The sequence below is a fragment of the Prionailurus viverrinus genome, chromosome X, assembly GCF_022837055.1.
Source record: "Prionailurus viverrinus isolate Anna chromosome X, UM_Priviv_1.0, whole genome shotgun sequence".
Classification (NCBI taxonomy): domain Eukaryota; kingdom Metazoa; phylum Chordata; class Mammalia; order Carnivora; family Felidae; genus Prionailurus; species Prionailurus viverrinus.
This window is the reverse complement of record NC_062579.1, coordinates 22,850,788-22,864,008: the sequence shown is the minus strand read 5'-3', so window position 1 is coordinate 22,864,008 and position 13,221 is coordinate 22,850,788. Positions and strand designations below refer to the sequence as shown.

General features: G+C 42.6%; 1 pseudogene; it reads right to left on the bottom strand.

Moving 5' to 3' along the window:
• Positions 1-325: 325 nt before the first annotated feature.
• On the bottom strand, positions 326-1,099 carry LOC125157888 (60S ribosomal protein L17-like; annotated as a pseudogene).
• Positions 1,100-13,221: the final 12,122 nt, after the last annotated feature.

Sequence of the window (13,221 nt, the reverse complement as noted above, 5' to 3'; positions counted from 1 at the left end):
ATATGTGCTCTTATTGTTTCCTAGATGTTCTACAAAGGGCAATTCAAATTTTAAAGGTTCGTTTGCAGAGGATTTTTCTGGCACGTCCACAGCACAGAGATATTCACATAATGAGTACTCGGTGAAACCATTTAAAAACTTTTAGATTTGTTTCTCGGATCTGGAGTGAAATTCGAATAGCTAGTTGTGTACCTTCTGCCTAACAGGCCCAGTGTGCATGTGCGGGTGTGTATGTGTATCTGTCTGGCCGTGTGCATGTGTGCTGTATGCTTACAATTTCTTTTTTTCTGTTTTTACTTTTATTTGTATTTGTTTTATGCAGAATTTATTCTCCGGCCATAAGTTTTTATTTCTTCAGTGTCTTCTGGGATATCGTTTTCTTCTGTGCAACCTCCTCTTCTGGATTAGGAACAATCTGCTCTGTTTCAGTAGGGATCATACCGGGGTGGCAGGGAGAGCTCATGAGTGGGTTACTCCAACCACGAACCCTGTAAGTTCTATGCCACATCTTGGGGGCTTTATTCACCTGGATGTGCTCAGTGACCAGAGAATCTACATCTAACCCCTGAAGTTAAGCATTACTCTCTGTTTTTATTTATTTTCAGAGACAGAGAGAGAAAGAGAGAGCGTGCGCACGCACACGTGCGTGTGAGCGAGCAAGGGAGTGGCAGAGAGAGGGATTGAGAATCCCAAGCAGGCTCCACGGTGACTATGGAACCCCACTCAGGGCTATGAACCCGCGAGAGCAAGACCTGAGGCAAAATCGAAGAGTCGGTCACTTAACCGACTGAGCCCCCCAGGCGTCCCCGCTCTCTGCATTCAGCAGAAAAATTCAGCACTCTTTTGGGGCCAGTGACCGTGCGTCCAGCCCCCCCGTGTTGGACCTGGCCACACCTACCAACTTCACCCGTGTAGGGACAGAATGGCACACATTGCTTCCACAAGGTGACTTTTTCAGATACTTGGTGGTTTTTCAGATATGCATACCCTTGATGGGCTGGGCAGTTTCACGTGTGCTCTTAAAGTGAACATGAAGACTTGAGCCTCCTGATTTGCATGATTTCGTAGGGTTTTCTGGCTCAAGTGAACAGTAAACCATTTTCAGAGATCACCTCAGGCCGCTTACAGGAAGAGCTACACTTAGGACTTCTAAGGATAGGATTTTTGTATAGTTCTTGATTTAAGACAAAAAAAAACCCCTAAACTTTTAAACTACATTTTGGAATAGTCAATGCAAAGATACAAAACAGTATAACGCGGAAAGCTTTTCTGTCTCTAACCACTCAGTTCCCCTAGAGTCAACAAGATCCATTTCTCCCAGAAACGTGTAAACTTACAAATGTTATGCTTCTTAAACACACGTTGCAGCCTATGACACACACCCGTGTGTGCTTTACTTTTTACACTTTACAATATATCTTAGAAGTCATCCCACACTCTTTCACATAGCTGATTCATTTTTTTCTAATGGTGGCACAATATTTCCCTGGGTGGATATATCAGAATTTCCTCAGCTGATCCCTTATTAATAGGTACATGTGAAAACGTCTTTAATAACCTAGTTTTATTTGTACGACATAATGATTTAATATATATTGCAAAATGATTACTCTAGTAAATCAAGTTACCGTCCATCACCACACATAGTTAAAATCATGTTTTCTTGCGATGGGAACTTTTAAGATCTACTCCTTTAGCAACTTTCCAATTTGCAATTCAGTGTTATTAACTATAGTCACCATGCTGTACGTCCCCAGGACTTATTTACTTTATAACTGTACGTTTGTACCTTTGACCCCCTTCACCCATTTTGTCCCCTACTCCTCCTATTCCCCACTCCCAGTCTGGAAACCACCAATCTGTTCTGTCTTTTTTTAGATTTCACATGTAGGTGAGATCATACAGTACGAGTCTTTCTCTGTTTGACCTATTTCACTTTGCATAATGCCCTCAAGGTCCATCCGTGTTGTCACAAACACACATACGAAAATTCTGTTTTCAATACTGCTATTACGAACGGCACGGTAATAATAAAGCAGTATAGGCAATTTGTGCTTTTCATTAATCTCATTTAATGTCTAACTGATCTTATAAAAGGTAAAATGATGTTCTTTAAAAAAAATCACTACGGCTACAACATGGTGAATGAATGCATGCAACATGGCAGAATGAAGGCAGCTGGTCTTAGAGTGACAGCAGAGGGGCCAAGTTGGACATTTTTTATTTTATACAAATAGGTAAACTTGCCATCAAGGGCATTGGATACGCAAAACTAGAGTTAACAAGTAAAATGCGTGTTGGAAACTGGTATTTGGAAGCTATCGGCAAAGAGATGGAAAGTGACCCTGGGCACTGGATAGGATCACTAATGGTGAGAACATGGGGTGAGATGGGTAAGGTTCACACGGTAGGCTCAGAGAAAGGACATTTGTACTATGGGAGCAGAGAATAAATTATCTAAGGAGGATAGAAGGGAATATTCAGAGAAGTAGGAATAAAATCACGAGGATATATTATCATGATCTCCAAGGAAATGGTGCTTTGAAAGGGAGGAAATCACCAACATTTTTTTTTTAATTTCCAAAAAAAATACCAAGAGAAAGACCTCTCCTGTACTTTATTCAAGACCTTCACAGCGCACTTAACTTTCCCTTTCGTATCGCTTTTCTTTTTGGTTTGTAACTCTAATTTAAACACGTGGTTCTTTAGGTAATTCTGTCTCTCCCCCAGAATGTAAACTCTGTGGAAGGCAACAAAAATGACCGTGTCGTTCACCAGCACCAAGCTGATGACGAACGTGTTTGATGAGCGTTTGTCACCAGCACTTTGCAAAGAGCTTGGCAAACGCCAGGTGGTGAAACATTAACGGAAGAAGTGATAGATAAAAATGAGGCAGAAAAAAGGTCAGCGGGTGGAATAACTGAAGCCAATGGTTACCCCACCGGAGGGATTCTCACAGAGAGACTGGGATGGCAGCGAGATGGGATAGGTGGAGGAGAATGTGAGAGATGAATGCATGGGAAGCAAGTGTAGACTACTCTACTGAAGAATTTGGCTGTGAAGGAGGAGAGAGGCGGGGCAGGAACTGGAAAGCAAAGGAGAACCGAAGGAGGCAGAATGGTATCTTCACCATCAAAACAAAAATTTCACTGTCATATATCAATTCATATAGCTACCTGTCCTGTCCCGGAAATAATCTTTTTCTCTTAGAACGTAGGAAGAACCTGGGGCACCTGGGTGGCTCAGTTGGCTAAGCACCCAACTTCAGTTCAGGTCATGATCTCGCTGTTTGTGGGTTCGAACCCCATCGGGATCTGTGCTGACAGTGTGGAGCCTGGAGCCTGCTTTGGATTCTGTGTCTCCCTCTCTCTCTACCCGTCCCCCACTCACACTCTGTCTCCCTCTGTCAAAAATAAATAAACATTAAAAAAATTAAAATTTATATGGAAAATCAAAGGAACTAGAATAGTTAAAAAAAAAGGGGGCGTCTGGTTGGCTCACTCGATTGAGCGTCTGACATTGGTTCAGGTCGTGATCTCACAGGTTGTGGGTTTGAGCCCCACAGTAGGCTCTGTGCTGACAGCTCAGAGCATGGAGCCTGCTCCAGATTCTGTGTCTCCCCTCTCTCTGCCCCTGTCCCGCTCACGCTCTGTCTCTCTCAAAAATAAATAAACATTAAAAAAAAATTTAAAAAAAAAGTAGGAAGAATCTGATTCTTATGTTAGTACCGGAAATTCTGCAACCTGAGCATCTCCTTTGTGCCCTTTGTAACAATTAAAATGGTACATGACACTGATGACCGTGAATTTGCATCCTTTCCCAGCGGAGACAATGCAATTAGCTGTAGGCAGATGTTAGAGGGTCTGGGACAGTGTTCGTGTAGCTCTCTCTGGAGGGGTATATTCAATAACCTGGGGCGCTGCCATTTCCTTCCTCTCTCCTATAATTTAACCACCTAAAAGCCCCAAATGCTTTCTTTTTTTACTTGTGATGGAGAGACCGTAAATGAATGTATTTGAGATCATTTTAAATTCTCTAATAATATTACAGCATTAAAAGACCTCACTTGAATCTTGAGTAAATGTAAAGGTAATTGATGACATTTATGTGAATAGTTTCCTTGAGTATCAGGCTCCAGTCAGGACTGCAAGTATACTCAAAAGGAAAGGGGATGGTCTCAGAGTTACCTTCTCTTGCTGTTGGAATATGTTACTAATTTTGCTTTTTTTTAAAAAAAAATTGTGTATGTTTTCTTAATTTATTTTGAGACAGATGGAAAATGTCAGCGGGGGGGGGGGGGAGCAGAGAGAGAGGGAGAGAGAGAATCCGAAGCAGGCTCCAGGCTCCGAGCTGTCAGCACGGAGCCCGACGTGGGGTTCAAACTCAAGAACCACGAGATCATGACCTGAGCCGAAGTCAGACGCTTAACCGACTGAGCCACCCAGGCGCCCGGGAATACCTTACTGATTTTGAAGCTAAAGTAAGTTTGTATGCTTTGATTACGTTGGTTGTTAAGCATCCCGTATGAAACAACAGTGCAGGAAATTATCGCTAGAACTGTATGAATACCTGAACAGAGTTAACACCTCATCACTGTGAGGTCTGTGCCTGCACTAGCTTTAAATTTAGCAGCTAGGAGCCAACTGCAGTAATCTCTGACCTGTTTAGAATGAACTGGATTCTGCCTTTGAGGATCATGAGAATTTTATATTCCAATAAAGTGAATCATCTTTAACTTTTTCTTGAGTTCATTCACCTCTGCCACTTTTTCAAAGGATATATTCTTCAAACATTTTCCTCTGCAATTAATCATGACTAGCAAACTCTAAGCTGAATGGAATAATGGCTATCTGCTCAGGCTGGTTTCAAATTCACTCAAATTATTTTCTGAATTGCTTATGTATCCTGTCAGCCATGACTGGTCCCTTTCAGATACCATTATTATTATACTTTCTGCTTTCAGGAGATGGAGATATTAAAGCCACAGACACCATAAGAACAATTTTAGCAAACATATTCAACCATCGTTCCCAGATGTGCCAACAATGAATCTGAATTTTATCATTTTATTTCTTTCCTCGGCTTTTTCTGATGTCTGCTTCAAAGACTTGGAGATTAGGCTACGTGTCACCCGGGCGTCCTTGAATGAGTTATTCTAATGAACCGTGTTCTCTAAAAATGAGAGATAATAGTATCGAGCTCATGGAATTTTGAAATGACAAAATGTGTCCAAAATAATTAGAACTTGGCTCCTGAAAAGTATCAAGCATTTCATAAACATTTAGCTGAAGATGGATTATTTCCTGGAAAATAACAAACATGTGTTTAACTGTATTACTGATCCTAAAATAATATATGCTCACTGTGGAAAACGTGATAAACAAAACATACAAATCAAGACTGTCTGGAGCGCCACCAGACGGATAGAATCATGACTAACACACGGGTGTGCTAAGTGGAAAGAAAGTAGGTGAAGTCCTGAGCCCTAAAGCCCAGCACTGAAGTGGTCAAAACGCAACTATATTGTAGTCAGATATACGTAATTGGTACAAAACTTTGCAATACGGTGATCTTGCAATAACGGTGCAAGAAGGTGATAAAAGATAGCCCTTCAGAATACCTACATTTTATCTCTATGTATATTTATCTACAAGAACATCTACATCGTCAGGGATAATATGGTTGTAAGTGGCAGGCAAATCTTTCGGTGGACACTGAAGATTTCCTTCTCGAAGGAGGACTGATTGCTTCATCTCACATCACGGGGTACTGTCACAGCCTGGTGCAAGGCGACTGGGGGTCAACATCTGAGGAGCAGGCATATTCTCCTCTCGTCTGTTCTTGACAACTCCGAGAAATGAAAAGTCTATCTCACTGTAGTGTTTTTGTCTAACAGGGTTTTTGGAGAGATTAGGATTACCAAGGATGGGGAGGGTAGTATAAGGAGTGTAACTGCCGGGTACCGCGACCTTGCCGTGGGAGAAAGGGAAGCGAGTCTCTACACTGTAGGCAGTGCTATTTCCTACATCCGGTGGGCTTGCTGTGACCCGTACGAATTACACAGGCTCCGAACTGTGCGTAGGAACCTTGAGGCTCAGCCTTGGTTTGGGGGCACCAGACTCGCGACATCAATCATTTGAGTCTCTGGAGACACCTGCCACTCACCCTGTTGTGTGATCTCAGGCAGGTTACCCTACCTCTCTGAGCTGCAATTTCCTTAAATCAAGACTCTTGCTTGCAAGCGACGGCAATTTAATGTAAAGTTGGGTAAATAAAAAGGAAATGTATTGCCTCTGAGATAATATGCAGATAACTAACATCTGTTGGGAACTCTGTTTGCTGAAGCCTATTCTAACGGTAATTGCTTATTTAATCTGTCCACAGTTTTATACAACAGGTTGTGTCGTTATTTCTGTCTTAGAGATAAGGAAACCGAGGCATCAAGGCAGTGCCCAAAAATATGCAGTTAGCGAGCATGAGGCTGGGACTCAAATTGATAGCAGATAATAAACAGCTGTTGAATAAATACATGGACTGCCAGAAAGTAACCAGCATAAATAGAGGAGTTGTCTGGAAGTAATAAAACATTTACAAAGCCAAAAGCATCACTTTGTTTCCATCTGATCCACTCAGTTTATTTCTGTTTTGTAGTAACAGCAGGATCCTTATCCTCTCCTATCTTGGTTTCTGGTCACCAGACAAGCCAGTGTACTAAGAGGCTGGCTGTATCATTACTGGGATTAACACGTGTAGCGGGTTCTACAGATAAGGAATCGCCAGCTCCATGTCATGTATGAGATGGGAAGCAAAGCAATCGTTCAGTTTCAGTGTAACTACCGTTCAAGATGCATTGGGAGCACAAGGCCTTTCAATAATAAGAAAAACACGTGCTGAGTTAAAAACAACCAGGAGGATTTGCCTCTACCTATCAAGAGATCTCTGCATTTCATTCAACTTTTTGTTGAATTTTTTTATTTATACTATTATTTATTTATACCTATTTATACTTTGCCTTCTTTCAAAACGAATTTGAAGTGTATGAGGCATTTTTTTAAGGTTCCAAGTCTTGTCTAAAAAGGCCACCTTGTGATAAAAAGCTTCTGCACAGCAAAGGAAACAATCCACAAAACTAAAAGGCAACCAATGGAATGGGAGAAGATATCCGCAAATGACATATCCGATAAAGGGTTAGTATCCAAAATCTGTACAACACTTACCAAACTCAACACTCAAAAAACAAATAGTCCAGTAAAGAAATGGGCAGATGACATGAATAGACACTTTCCCAAGTAGACATCCCAGTGCCTGACAGACACATGAACAGATGCTCAATATCACTCATCACCAGGGAAATACAAATCAAAGCCACACTGAGATACCACCTCACACCTGTCAGATGGCAGTTCTTTTTTTCACTACTAGGTATTTACCCAAAGGATACAAAAATACAGATTCGAAGGGGTATATGCATCCTGATGTTTATAGCAGCATTATCGACAATAGCCAAACTAAACGTCCACCGACTGACGAACGGATAAGGAAGATGTCGTGTATACACACAATGGAATATTACTCAGCCAACAAAAAGAATGAAATCCTGCCATTTTCAACGACATGGATGGAACTAGACTGTATGCTACACGAAATAAGTCAGTCAGAGAAAGACAAATACCGTATGATATCGCTCACATGTGGAATTTAAGAAACATAACAGATGAACATATGGGAGGGTGGAAAAAAAGAAAAGAGAGGGAAGCAAACCATGATAGACTCTTAATGCTAGAGAACAAACTGAGAGTTGCTGGAGGGAGGTGGGTGGGGGATGGGTTAGATGGGTGATTGGTATTAAGGTGGGCACTTGTTATGGTGAGCCCTGGGTGTTATATGTAAGTGATGAGTCACTAAATTCTACTCCTGAAACCAATATTGCACTATACATTAACTAGCTACAATTTAAATAAAAGCTTGAAAAAAAAAGCCCACCTGGCAGATGCCCCACTTAGAATATAACAGAAAGTTATCATAAAGCCAAGCTAAAATGTGCACACACTGAAAGTATGAAAGAGGTAACAGTAAAAAGCAACCAAGGTAAAAGGAAAAAACTACAGACAAAATCACCACAAGGGATAGACTTCCTTAGCTAAATTATAATAACTAACAACAGTATACAATTCCCTGAGGTTCAATATTGCAATAATTCACTGAATAACTACCGTGTAGTAAATACTTTTCATGTGTCAACAATTCAACAATTTCTTAACGTGTCTTTTAGGCGCCAGGCTCAGTTCTAGGAGCCAGGGATACAAGAACGTAAAATAGCTTCTCCTCAAAGAGCTTACGTTTTAGCAGGGGGTGCACAAAACGAGGAAGAAGGTGGGATATTCAGTATGTTAGATAGCAGTAATGCTCCCAATAGTTGTAAGAAGTGAGTTATTATCTCACATTTCACAAGAGGAGCATACAAACTAGGTTAGCTGTAATTTCTCGCTGCCAATTTTATTTCCAACCTATAGTATTTTGACATTTACACACTATTCCTGAAACAATTCCTTGCAGCTTAAACGGGAGATAGACTTATTTATATTGGAAATGTCACCTATACAGCATTCAATAGGATTTTTCCCCCCAAGGGGAACTGAGAGCTAATTAACTAATCAAGCATAGTTCACTGAATAGTAAACCGGGACCTTGTATCTTTTTCAGTATTTCACCTGGATCTAACAACACTATTGACCCTCAAAGCCCGGAAAGTGCAGCACTCAAATGAAACAACTGCTAGATTTTTCATGTAAAGTCTAGAAGGTTCGGTAACTTTTTTATATTCTTTCAAACATGCTGTGGTTCATCTAGGTTTAATTATTTGACCGAAGAAAAAAACACTCCACGCATAGGTCATAATGTTACCTTAAAGGGTACTTAAGACCTCAAAGTATTTCCCCAAACTGTCTTTATGTTGCCACAACGGCGAATCCTGCTGCTTACCCAACCAACGACCATTCCCATCCCCAATGTCCCTTGATGGCAAAGCACAATTTACATACTAGAGGCTGACAGAGGCCCATGAAGGCAATTTACCCACCATGGACCACACAGTCTGAGTCTTAACCTCTGTTCCTTCTCACGTTGCCTACATTCTAGCCATAATGGAACTTCTGAGCTTCCCGAGATATGTCATGTTCCTTCATGTTCCTTCGTGTTCACATGCTGTTCCCTCTACATGGAACATGTTTCTTCCACATCTTAACTTGGCTAAACCCTTAAACCACGTTCAACCCAGCTTGGGACCTCAGTACTTCAGGCTGGGATGGGTGGTCTTAGCATGTGTTCCTACAGCCCCCAGGGCATAACCTGCTTCTGCATGTAATTTGTTTCATAAACATGCACGTGATACTCATTCTGTGCCAGGCACCGTGCTAAGGGCTTTACAACCATTCTCTTAATCCTCCTGGCAACCCTGTGACATACATCTATGATCATCACACTGTTTCATCACCACTGGCAAGGTTGTTGATCTTCTCCGTTCTACTACGAGGACTGGATTATGTCACGGCCAGTCACCTGCGAGCCTAGTACAGGGCCTGGCACACAGTGAGGATTCAACATGGGCTTGCTGAATGAATGTATGTGTTTATCGGCTCTATAAGAAGTCATCCAGAGTTAAGGTAAGTTTAGACGGTACCAGAGTAGAGGACCACAAGAGAGCTCGCAAGCGTGTTTCTGAGGGCAAGACGAAGACAGAGTAGGATCTGCACCAGAAGACCTTTGTAAACAGGAGGCCCCCAAAGGGCAACACGAAGGACAACAGGGAGCAGCGAACAAGAACAACGGAAGGAACACAAGCCTCACCTCCTTCACGGTTTTGGCCGGCATCGTCTCTGAGGACAAGGCTAAGTGACCCAAGGCCAGGGAGTTCGATTTCCTAGGTTGCCAGGGAATCCAGAGACCTTCAGTCTGTAACAAACAGAGAATTATTAGGCTGAGGAAACCAGACCCCACTTGGACCCTTTGGTGGGATGACGGCTAACTTGCCGGAAAGCTGCAAGTCCTCTGGACCACGAAAGACTTCCGGAGGGGACAACACGCCACCTCCCCCACCAGCTGGTTTCAGAGTTTGTTCTTACTTGTAGATAACTTAGGTTTCTGAGGAATTTTGGAGCTAATGTTTACAGAGGCTTTTGTTTTTGTTTTAGAATTTGAGAGAAAGAGAAAGCGTGTGCAAGTGGGGAGGGGGCAGCGAGAGAGGGAGAGAATCCCGAGCGGGCGCTGCGCTGTCAGCGCAGAGCCCGACGTGGGACTCTATCTCACCAACTGGGAGATTATGACCTGAGCGGAAATCAAGAGCCGGATGCCTAACCCACTGAGCCACCCCAGGTGCCCCAGAGGTAATTTTTAAAATACTTTTTTGTAGAGATGGAAAACAACCGATCAAAATGTTCAGTGACTTCTCCCTATCTGCAGAGGATATTTTCTTAAATTCTTACAATACAGAAGACCTCTGATCACTCACCCTATACATTAACAGTAGCTGGTGCCTGGGGGCGCCTGGGTGGCTCAGTCGGTTAAGCGTCCCACTTTGCCTCAGGTCATGATCTCGCAGTCCGTGAGCTCGAGCCCCGCGTCGGGCTCTGTGCTGACAGCTCAGAGCCTGGAGCCTGCTTGGGATTCTGCGTCTCCCTCTCTCTCTGCCCCTCCCCTGCTCATACTCTGTGCCTCTCTGTCTCAAAAATCAATAAAAACATTTAAAAAAATTAAAAAAGAATAAAAAGAGTAACTGGTGCCTGGGGAGCTCAATCAGGTGGGCGTCTGACTTAGGCTCAGGACATGATGTCACGGTTCGTGAGTTCGAACCCCACGTCAGGCTTGGTGCTGTTAGCGTGGAGCCTGCTTCAGATTCTGTCTCCCTCTTTCTCTGCCTCTCCCTTGCTAGCTCTCTCTCTCTCAAAAAGAAATAAACATTAAAAAAATTTTAAAAATGCATAGCTAACATTTATTTTTAGTCGGGTACAGCATTTCACATGGAAAAAAAAATCTCATTTAATCCTCACATGATGGTGAGTTAGGTATCATTATTAACCTAATTTTGTTGATAAGAAAACTCAGTATCAGAGAAGGTGAGCAACTTGCACAATTTGACAAGTGAATACGAGATTAATTTCCCCCTAATTCTTACCCCCCCCCCCCTTAATAAAGACAGAATCATTGATTAGGGTTAAGTCTGGGACTAGCTCTGGGAATTTCAGTATTAAAAATGATGATTTGTGAATCCCAATCCCAGATAAACTCTTGTGTAAGAAAATTTCCTCTCACGAAGACGGGGGATTCATTAGTTTTGTTTGTTCGTTGGTTTGTGTGTACATTTTAGCAGCCTCTCCAGATGTGGTCTATCCAGGCACTTCAATGTTCGCATTTTACATGTGGGTAAGCCAGAGGTATTTTAAGAGCACTTATCCTTGGAAATGCAAATCAAAAGCACAAGGAGATACCACTTGACATCCATTAGGATGGCTACGATAAAAACAGTACATAATACCAAGTGCTGGTGTAGCCAATGTGAAGAAAAGTTTGGGCGACACTCAAGCATTTAAGCAGAGAGTTACCCTATGACTTATCAGTTCAACTTCCAGGTAGACATAACGAGAGGAATTTAAAATACCTGTGTACACAAGAAACGCATCACAGTATTATTCCTAAGAGTCGAAGGGTGGAAACAACCAAACTGACCTCCGACTCGCCAACAGATCAACAAAATGGGGCACGTCCATCCAACAGAATATCATTCAGCTATGAAAACAAACCAAGCACTGATGCACGCTACAACCAATGAATAAACTTTGAAGATACTGTGGTAAATGGAAGAAGAAACGAGTGTCACAAGAGACCGCATATGGCATGATTCCATTTATAAGGAATGTTCTGAAGAGGCAAATCTACGCAGATGAAAAAGGGATTAGTGCTTGCCCAGGAAGGGAGGGATGGGGAAATGGTAGGGGACTACTGAAGGGTATGGGGTTTCTTTTCGGGGTGATGGAAGCGTTTAGAAGTTGATTCTCATAATGCAGGCACAACTCTGTAGATACATTAAAGCCAAGGAACTGTGCGGTTTAAATGAGCGAATTTACAGGGGCGCCTGGGTGGCTCAGTCAGTTGAGTGTCTGCCTTCAGCTCAGGTCATGGGCTCGCTGTTTGTGGGTTCGGACCCTGCATCGGGCTCTGGGCTGACCTCGTGGAGCCTGGAGCCTGCTTTGGAGTCTCTGTCTCCCTCTCTCTCTGCCTCTCTCACTCCCTCTCTCTCAAAAACGAATAAACATGAAAAACATTTAAAAAAATAAATGAGTGAATTTATGGGATGTCAATAAAACTGTTTTTTAAAAAAGCGTTTACTCACCTTCACTCCCAACAAAACTTAGGAACACTCGGTCATCTGATAGAGTACGCGGCAACGATACAAGGGTTTAGTTGCATTGATTTACTCAGTATACCGCTCACCTCAGTTAGTTGTTTGGCATGAAGCAGAACAAGAAAAGGAATTCTCAATGCGAGGTGGGGGGCAGAAAGCATCACCCCTTTCGGCAGAAACACAGATGGCGGATCTGTCCATTACACTAGGAAGGGACTAGAGGGCGTTATGCTAAGCACAATAAGCAGTCGGAGAAAGACAGACACCATACAACTTCACTCATACGGGGACTTTCAGAAACACCACAGATGAACATAGGGGAAAGGAAGGAAGGAAGAAGGAAGAAGACAGTAACAGAAAAGGAGGCAAACCATAAAAGACGCTCAAATACAGAGAACAAACCGAGGGTCGCTGGAGGGGAGGGCGGTGGGGGGAGGGGCAGAATGGGTGATGGACATTAAGGAGGGCACTTACTGGGATGAGCACTGGGTGTTATGTGTGAGTGGGGAGTCACTAAACTCTACTCCTAAAACCAAGACTGCACTGTATGTTAACTAACTTGAATGTAAGTAAAATTTAAAAAAAAAAAAAGAAAACAACTCACACAGAGAGGAACACGTTGGGAAATGTTCTTTCTTCCATCCTTCTGTTCATGAGACGGCCCCATGCCGTGGATTCTAAAGCTTAGAAGCCTTAAAGCATTTTTCCTTGACCCAATGGCAGCAAAGTAATAAGTAATGGCAAGAAATGATTTTTGAGGAGGAAACTTCATCTCCAGGGAACGGGATCACACAACTGGCCTGACAACTCCCTTACCCCTCAAC